We start from the raw sequence: 10,137 nt of genomic DNA, 5'->3' as shown, positions 1-10,137 counted from the left end.
AACATTTATTGCAACAAGTAAGAGCCTTATTATAAAACAAGGATACATTTCACATAGAAACTTGCAAATAATTATAGCCATCATTTATCGAGGATATATTATGGGCCAGCATAACTTATCAAGTCTATAAAGCTGAGCTCTGTCACTTGCTAGCTGGCTGTTCCTGCTCAAGCTACTTCACTGAACCTCAGTTTCCATATCTGTAAAATAGAGATACTAACAGAACCCACCTCATAGGATTCTTGTGCAAATGAAATCTCATACCATTGTCACATTCCTGATTTTAAAAAGGTGTTTTCTAGAAACAAAGTTAGGAAAACAAAACAAGAGAGTCTAAGCTCACCTCATAGTTATTTTTTGGACTTAGAATTCACTATCCCTCACCTTGGATGGTTCTGGAAATCTTTCCGAGGTCTCCAGGCTCATATAAGACTTAGGTGCGGGAGGATATTGGAGGCCATTCTGTCTGGCTTCCAAGGATTCCCTCTGGACCTCTGGGGTGGGGGCCACTCGGCCTCTTCTTCATTCCGTCCCGGGGTGAGTGTTCACTATTTGACAACAGTGGACAGATCCTGGACTGACAGGAGGGAGGCCCAGAACAAGGTTGTCTCTGGGCCTATTTTCCCACCTGTAAGATGAGGAAGTAGACCCCAGACTTGGCGTTAGATGGTCGTGGAAGTCTCTCTCCTTGAGAATGGACAGAGTCCTCTTTGCTTTTAGATCATTTCCTGAAAGACCCTTATCAATTATGACTCCTTTGGGGTTAAAGAGTTTATTGGGTCCTAGCAGCTGAGGAGGGAAAAGTAAATAATAAAGGAGAGAGAAGTCCTCCAAGTCCATACGTTCCTTCCGAATAAAACCCTGGCCATCTCTCCCACCTTCCCCTCTCCCCCACCCATATCAAAGCTGCGTTGAGTCAAGCACCCACCATCTCTAGTTTAGCCTGGCGTTTGAAGGGCCTTCAGATTATGAGTTCTGCCCTCCACGCTTCTCAGTGTTCCAGAAACTATCATGCTCTGTCCTGTGTTCAATGAGAACACATACTTTTGCCTTTTTCCCCTGGGAAAACCCACCTTGATCTTTCAAGAACTAGCTCCAGTGTCCCCTCCTCCATGAATACCCCCATTCCTCCCAACCAGAATCACACTATGCATTCTAACAGTCCTGCTGCTGTTACAGCATTTACTGTTCAGTTTTGTGATTATTACGGTATTTGTCTCCCTCTATGAAGTCCTCAACTGAAGGGACCCTCACTCATTCATCTTGCCTGCCACACGGTAGGTGTCAATAAATTGCCTGAAATGGATGGATAGGCAGATGGGTGGATGGATGGGCGGGTTGAGGAAGATTTACCTTAGAGTGCTCTGTGGTGTTATTGGATCACACCCCTCTCTCAGTGGGGATGAAGGATGCAGGACAGACCATATTGTAATATGTGCTGCAACCCCCTCCCTCTTCCTCCCAAGGCTCAGACCCCAGTGATGTGTAGTTAAGAGCTCCTCCCACTTCCCTCCGGACCCCCCCCCCCAGGGCCTCAAGACCCCTGCTCCCTCCCTTTCCTGGCTTTCTCCCAGGGGTCTCCACTCTCAGTTCTTTTTTCTTTCTTTGTAGCCAGGGTTAGAGGCCCCTAAGGCCCACTCAGGTTTTTCTAAGGCTTGCAACATGAGGCTTAAAACCACAGAAGGGAAGTGAAAGGGGTTTTCTTTTACTACCTGCCATGCAAATACGGCACAAAATAGACTAAGGAAGGGCAAGTGGGTGAGGCTATGGCTGGGCTTGAGCCAACCACTAAGTCCTCTAGGAGGGAGAGGGGCGGGAAATCAAGACTTCAACAGTAACTTCTGGGGAAGCCCCAGAGGTTACATACATGGCTGTGGTATTCAAGTTCAAATGGGGTTGGCTCCACCATTTGCCACGTTGTACAGGTCACTTAATATCTAAGTCTCAGTTTCTTCATCAGAAAATGGGGATATTTATAAAACCTATTGTAGAGCCCCACTGAAAGAATAAAGTAAGAGAATGCATAAAGAATAGAGCACCAGTGCACCTGGGTGGCTCAGTCGGTTAAGTGCCAGACTTCAGCTCAGGTCATGATCTCGTGGTTCGTGGGTTCAAGCCCCACTTCAGGCTCTGTGCTGACAGCTCAGAGCCTGGAGCCTGCTTCGAATTCTGTATCTACCCCTTTCTGCGCCCCTCCCCCACTCAAGCTCGTGTGCTCTCTCTCTCTCTCTCAAAAATAAATAAACATTACAAATAAAAATTAAAAAAAAATAGAATAGAGCACAATCTAAGCAGTTTTGTGATTTATCTCATTCTCCACCCCATGCTGGAACTTCATGGCCATCCCCACCCGGAATCCCTTCTGCTACAGTTTTAGTCACCTGCTTGTCCCTCAACTAGCCCTCCTCCCATCCATCCTAGATTGATACTTTGAAAATTAATAAAGGGAAGCCTCATTAAAATGGGCCGGGAGGCCAGAAGGGGGAGCTCTCATGCCATCTCACTCAAGGCCAATTCCAGGAAGAATTGTCAATTATGGACCCCAACAGAAGAATTGTCAATATGAAAGAACCATGAATTATAGGCCTCAACAGGAAGAGATGTACATTGCATCTCCTACAAGAAGTCAACTAGCAACTAAGCCAATGAGAAACTGTCATCACCTTGATCTCATGCTTTTCTCTATTGGACTTTGGTTCAAAACAACTCTACCCAACTTCCTCCTTCTTCATAAAATAACATTTCTCTCCTTTGCTTGTTGGACTAGCCTATGGTATTTGCTGTAGGTTGCTTGTCCTAAAATGTAATTCTCTAGTATCCCCAATAAACCCATTTTTGCTAGTAGAATAACTGATAGTTTTATTTCACGGTTGACATTACTTGGTGTCAGAAGTGGGATCCAGAGATGACCCTATCCCCTCCCCACCCCACCGCCCCAACAACTCTGAGGCTGGTGAGCAAACAGGTGCTAGTACCTACCAGGACCATTGAGCTCACTGCTTTCTCACTGATACTGGAGCTTGCAGGTAACTCTCTGTTGGATTTCAAGCTCCACTCATTATTGTGTTTTAAGCTCTCTAGGCTTTATTCAGGATCTGTTTTAAGGATTTGTCCTTTCTTAGAGTACTTGTTTGGCTTTTGGTTTGACTGCTTTTTGAAACTATTCCCATTGGAACTAGACTGTTTAGGATATATATTTTTTCCCCTCTAGAAAAGCCTGTATCAAATGAGATCCCAGGAATCAAAATGCTTTGAGAATGTGTCCCTCCTTTCTGGCACACCAGCTGGTTTTATGCTTAAAAATTTCAGTCCCTTTTCATGTGCATTTCAAACTAAATGGATCACTTAACCAAAAGTAATTTAGAACATGAATGCTCATTATGGGGAATTTTCGATATCTTCAAACTTACTTTTCTCAAAATTGAATTGAACAACCGTGGATCTAAAATTGTCAAAACTGAATGGGATGCCTCTTTTGATGTTTTAAAGCTTCCAAGTGTTATGAGGAATCTAAAATTGCCTCTCTGCAAAATACAATTTCTAGACCGAGGCAAAAAATTAAAGACAAAGGACTTATGAGGCCTCTCTTTTCCCTCTCCCATTTTCTTTGTTTCCAGACACATGACCCCTTTAAAGTCAAGTCATCTGAGGATTTAAAAAATAATAATAAAAAGAAAGTCTTCTGAGGATTCAATAACCCCCAAAAGTCTTCTGTTCCCTGGATGAAGGCTTAATTGTGAGCCATAGTTAAAGAGTTTCCTATGAAACTGACCTAAGACCCTCACAGGATTGTTGAAGAATTACTAGCTATTCAAATTCACCAGACCAGTTTCTCAGATTTGTTGGTGAGGACCAGTCCAAACCTTGGATAAAGCTTGCCTGATGGGAACATCATGAACAGGATTTTTTTTTTTTAATTTTTTTTTAACCTTTATTTATTTATTTATTTTTAAAAAAATTTTTTTTAACGTTTATTTATTTTTGAGACAGAGAGAGACACAGCATGAATGGGGGAGGGGCAGAGAGAGAGGGAGACACAGAATCCGAAGCAGGCTCCAGGCTCTGAGCTGTCAGCACAGAGCCCAACGCGGGGCTCGAACTCACCGTCCGTGAGATCATGACCTGAGCCGAAGTCAGACGCTTAACCGACCAAGCCACCCAGGAGCCCCAACCTTTATTTATTTTTGAGACAGAGAGAGACAGAGCATGAACGGGGGAGGGTCAGAGAGAGAGGGAGACACAGAATCCGAAACAGGCTCCGGGCTCTGAGCCATCAGCACAGAGCCCGATGTGGGGCTTGAACTCACGAACCGTGAGATCATGACCTGAGCCGAAGTCGGATGCTTAACCGACTGAGCCACCCAGGCGCCCCCATGAACAGGATTTTAAAACCAAGCCCCTAACTCATGGCAAAATGCTGGAACACTTGCCAAAAAGTTCAACCGAGCAATTGCAATAGTTTTTCCTAAACCTGTCATGGGAACAAAATTCAGGCTTGCCCACAAAAATCTGATGAACCTGTTCATGACTGTTATAATTAACTTCAGATTGTTTCCAAAGAAAATTCTGGTCTTCCTTGAGATGTTAGATTCTCTTGGGGAGACCTTCAAATTTATTAATGGGCTAAGCCAGGATCTTTCTCTTTTAGTTAAAAGGACCAGGATGGAATGGGAAACTATGTCTACTCCAGATTTAACTGAGTTGGCAAACCACCTCACTTGTACCCTAGATGAGTCACCTAAAAGAAAGACCATTAAGGGGCACCTGGGTGGCTCAGTTGGTTAAGCATCCAACTTCAGCTCAGGTCATGATCTCACAGCTCATGAGTTCGAGCCCCACACAATTGTGCCTCCACCCTCAGGGCCAGTTGAACATGGCACTAATAAACCTCAACTGGCAAAGATTGTAGAAACCCTCCAAATACCTTGGCCTGACACATTGCCATTGTTCCTTCTAAATCTCAGATCCGCCCCCTGGATAGTCACAGGACATCCAATGCACTTGGCCCCTGCCTCCTTTGACCCACATTTAATAGAAGGAGATATACCTCAATATTGCAAAGGCCTAATTGCTTCCGTTAAAAGTAACCACACTTCAGTAGGGGGCGTTTGGGTGGCCCAGTCGGTTAAGGATCCGACTTTGGCTCAGGTCATGATCTCACAGTTCGTGAGCCCAGCATCAGGCCCTCTGGTGTCAGCATGGAGCCCACTTTGGATCCTCTGTCCCCCTCTCTTTCTGCACCTTCCCCACTCACTCTCTCAAAAGTAAATAGACATTTAAAACACACACACACACACACACACACACACACTGAGGGACGCCTGGGTGGCTCAGTTAAGTGTCTGGCTTTGGCTCAGGTCATGACCTCACGGTTTGTGAGTTCAAGCCCCGCATCGGGCTCTGTGCTGACAGCTCAGAGCCTGGAGCCTGCTTTGGATTCTGTGTCTCCCCCTCTCTCTGCCCCTCCGATGCGCATGCTCTGTCTCTCTCTCTCAATAATAAATAAACGTTAAAAAAAATTAAAACAAAAAACACATTTGAAGTTGTGCTGTTTTGCAAAAAGTTCACCAACTGGAGCTTTATGTTCATACCTGCACTGTATCTTTGCAAATGCACTCAGTTAATTCTCTCAATGGGCTCTTGCAGGGTATTCACTGTTCTGCTTTTGTGGCCAAGTTAAGCAGGCATTTCCAGGAGGCGTACGGGACTCGGGGTTTTGCCTCCACAGGGAGAACTTTTCTTCCCTAAGTTGGAATACGTGCCAATATTTTCAGTTGGCTACTTTCAGAGCAAGGGTCCTCCTGGTTTGGAACCACCATAAGATTTGGAATTGTAGTGTTACCTTTTTTTTTTTTTAAGTTTATTTCTTTTGAGAGAGAGAGAGAGAGAGTGAGAGAGAGAGTGTGTGTGTGTGTGTGTGTGTGTGTGTGTGTGCATGAGTGGGGGAGGGGCAGAGGGAGAGAGAGAGAGAGAGGATCCCAAACAGGCTCTGTCAGCACGGAGCTCAATGTGGGGCTCGAACTCATGAACCGTGAGATCATGACCTGAGCTGAAATCAAGAGTTGGATGCTTAACTGACTAAGCCACCCAGGCACCCCTGTCGTGTTACTTTTGTTTCTATACTTGTTGCCTGTCAAACCTTTGTAAAATAATGTACCCAATAAAGAGATGATCTCCAATACTACATCCTTGATAACTATGGACTCTAGCTGGGAAGTGCCTGAGAATTCTCCTGATTCCCCTCCTTCTCACTCAAATGTGAGTTTCCAGCCTGTACAATTGCCCTCGGATTGGGACATGACACCCAGGAAAGGCACTTCCTGGCACTGAGGGACAAAAGGCCACTGAATTAGGAAAACCTGACTCTTGGTCAGAGATGCTTTTCAAGAAAGTTCTTGATCAGAAGAAGGAAATGTGGAAATAAAAGGAAACCTCAGTAAAATGGAGTCAAAGAGGCTAGAAGGGGGAGCTCTCCTGCCATACCACTCAACCTCAATGACAGAAAGAACTGTCAGTTTACAGACCCCAACAGGAAAAGCTGTACACGGCAAACTCCTAAAAGAAACTGACTACCCAGCAACTTAGCCAATGAGAAATCATCATGACTCTGGACTTGCAGGCACTTTTGTTCAAAACAACCCCTCCCAACTTCCTCCTCCTTCTGTTTTAAATAAAGTTTCTCTCTTTTGCTTATCTATCTTCTGGTTTTTGGTGTCACTTGCTTATCCCAAATTGCAATTCTCTGCTGTTCCTGAATAAACCCATTTTTGTTGATCAAAGAAATGTTTTAAGGTCGACAGTACAAACAACCGATCTGCTATTTTCTGTATCCAAATTACAAAATTCTAGGTCTTAAATCCGCTCCCCTCCCCTGCTCCGGTCTTAATTATATTGCATTTAATCCCTGGCAGCTCTTGTGTTAAAAGTCAGAGAGGGACAGTTTCTGGCCCAGGGTCTCAGGGTTGATAGGCGATTAAGCCAAGATTCCGTGCCCACTCTGCATGACTCCAGGCCCAGAGCCCTGCTTACTGTCTCCGCAGCTGCTGCATTGTTTTGCCCACCTCCGTCCCCAGACTGGCCTCGGTCCCCATCCAGAACCCACCATCTACAGGGGACCTTAAGAATCTAGGGCCTGGTGTACTCAATCCTGAATTCTGTAAAAAGGAAGCAGCACCCCCACCCCTGGGCCCTCCTTCTTCCCTCTTCTACCCCGCCCCCCCCCCACCCCGCCTCCTGGTTCAAAAGCAGCCAAGCCAAGCAGCCTGCAGACAACCCTGCCTTCATCTCTAAAAGCTGCTACCAAGAGAGCCACCAAGATTCCCCCAAGATGAAGGGCTTCCTCTTCCTCCTACTCACCATCAGTCTCCTGGTTATGATTCAGGTAAGAACAGACTCTGGGAGCCCCTGGCACCACCGCCCAGGATTCTCCAGACCTGCCTGGCATGGGAGGGAGGAAATACAGGCTTCCCGGCACTGAGCCTTCTCGCATGGGAACACAGGCTCCAGCAGGGGAACCGAGGACTCAGGGGCCTGGTCCCAGCATTCCAGCCCTTCTGGCTGGGGTCAGACTGCTTGAGGTCTGTCTCTGGGCAGAATCCTGGACCTGAGGCTGGGGAGCATTCACAGGGCACCAGGCACACTGAGGCACGCAAGGGGGTGTTGTGGGATAAGGACTGAAGCATCTCTGAGTGAGGAAGGCGTCAATCCGCGGGGAGCTGGGGAAGTGGCCCTGTTGGGAAGGGGCCAAGACATGTTCAGGTGGAGCCAGATCTGGTCGTGGAGATAGCAGGGATCCCCCCAGGGAGAGAAGCCAGTGTGTTTGGGAATGCAAAGAAGAAGGAAATCTCCTGCTCCAGAAACAGCGCAGACTCAGACTCAGCTGCTACTCCAGGAGGCAGCTTTCACAGTATCCCATGTGCCCTGAGGGCACTAGTCCCGGTAGGAGACCAGAGCCATCAAGTTCTTGATCAAGAACAGCTTGATCAAGCATCAAGAACAGCTTGATCACCACCAAAAACAGCTTAATCTCCATCAAGAGCAGCTTTAGTTGCAGCCTGATCAAGCACTGAGAACAGTTTGATCAACCATCTGGTGCTTTCCTCCAGCAAGAGGTCACACATTCCCCACCTCCGCACCCACCCACCCGTTGCCAGGTACCTTCTCCCCGCCTGGCCGTGTGACACAGGACCTCAAGACTATATGATGGGCTCATTCAGAAGAGGAGGAAACAGGCTCAGAGTCTCAGACCCTAGCCCAGCTAGTCAGGTCAGGGGCCGAGACCACAGGTTCCCATCCCCCATGCCCTGGAGAAGGTGGTGGCTTAGCAGAGGTGAAAGGAAGGTCCCGTGGTAAGGGGAGGAGGAACCCCCTTTCACCTTGGCTGTGTCATGGCAGGAAGCAACCAACTGTCCTTGCAGGGCCTTGCGGCAGAAGTCGTGGTCATGAGGGACAGAGAATTGAGAACTATGGTATCAGGGTAGGGGAACTAGGTCTCTAGATAACATGAGCTTTGCAAGTGCCCCGAGCTCGTCCTACTTCTTCTTTTGCAGATACAGACCAGAGTCCTGGGAAACACCACCACCGCCGCCACCACCACCAAGAAACCCAAGAGTGCGACCCCGCCCCTCAGCAGCCTGAGCGGCGGCAGTGTCCTTCTCTTCCTGGCCAACATCCTCGTCCAGTTCTTCTACCTCAGCTGAGGTGACATGCCTCAGCCCTAGCCCCGTGCCCCCTGAGACCATCGCTCGGCTGCCACCATCTCTAGCAAGAGAAGCTCCTCCCACCCAGCCCCTGGGAGGGGTTGGTGCCAGAGATGACCAGGTTGTGGGAATTGACAGGTAGTGCCTTGGAGGCATGACCAACACCAGGAGGTACTGATGTGCAGGGGGCAAGTACCACTCAGCTGGAGGTCAATAAAGTTGTCCTGTACTTGGAGTGGGGTCCCGTGTGTGGTCACTGGACGTCACTGGGCCCCAAGAGCCAGGTTGGCGATAGCGCCAAGGACCTTCCCACGCAGGGGAAGGAGGAGAGGTAGCACCAGAGGGCGCTGACCCCAGCGTTCCTGCCTCGAAGTCCCAGTGCCTTGGCCTCTCCCCTTAGGATCCCTGTGCAGGGACATGGCCCAGAGCCTGCCACCCTCACCAACCTCTTTAATTGCACCTGCTTCACCCATCCCTGGGTGTTTGGGCACGATGGTCCCAGAGGAAGCCCCGACCCCATCCCTGGACGTCCCCAGCTGCAAGGGCTCAGCCCCACAGTCACCCTCCTGTCCTCACCGGATACTGGATGTTGGTCCAGCAGGGGTGCTGAGAAGGATGAAGAGGAGGCCGTCCACTTCCTCCCCGCCGACCCCAGGCTGGGAAGGCAGGAAGGACGCACGACTGCTCCAACCACTTCTACCCTCCTGGGTCTGCGGTGGTGGTACTGGGAGCTATGAGGAGGGAAGGGAGACCCAGAGAAGCCCCCAAGGGCCTTGACCGTCTCTGCCTCTTCCTAGAAGACCTTGGCCAAGGGACGGAGAAGTGCTGGCTCAACTGGGTGATGGAGGGGGCTGTTCTTCTAGGTCCTGCCTTCTCTGGGCTGGGTTAAGAACTCAGACCCCCTGTCCTAGCTTCTTTGACTGAGAGGCCAGGTGTCTAGGCCTTGAGACCGGAGCTGGGGGAAATTAAAAAGAGTGCTGGTGGGCAAGGCGAATGCTGTGTCTCCCACTCTTTTCCCCTGCCTGGCCCACTGTGACCCCATCACACTGTCTGCCTCCCTAGAACACTCTCCCTGTACCACCCCCTAGCCTGGCTGACTCCTTCCCATTCTCCACACCTCAGGAAGGAGCATCCCTTCCTCCGAGCGGCCTGCCCTGTGCCCCTAAGTGATTCAGGTTCCTCCCCAGTGCATCCTTCTACTTCCGTTCTTATCACTCAGTGTATCACCCTACCTGTCAAAATCTGCCACTGGACTGTGAGTTCTCTGAGGGCAGGTACCAAGGGGCTTGGCTCGTGTTTGTGCCCCACAGCTCAGCGCCAGACTGGACTCAGAGCAGGCTCTCGGAACCCATCAATTGAGGGGGGGACAGACAGCTTTAAAGACCACACTCACAGTTAGTCTGGGCCCAGGGCTCCCTCTGGTGGCAGAGGGAGGCCT

This window comes from Panthera onca, chromosome C1 (assembly GCF_046562875.1).
Source record: "Panthera onca isolate mPanOnc1 chromosome C1, mPanOnc1 haplotype 2, whole genome shotgun sequence".
NCBI lineage: Eukaryota > Metazoa > Chordata > Mammalia > Carnivora > Felidae > Panthera > Panthera onca.
The sequence above is the reverse complement of the archived record's forward strand: the minus strand, read 5'-3'. Positions refer to the sequence as shown.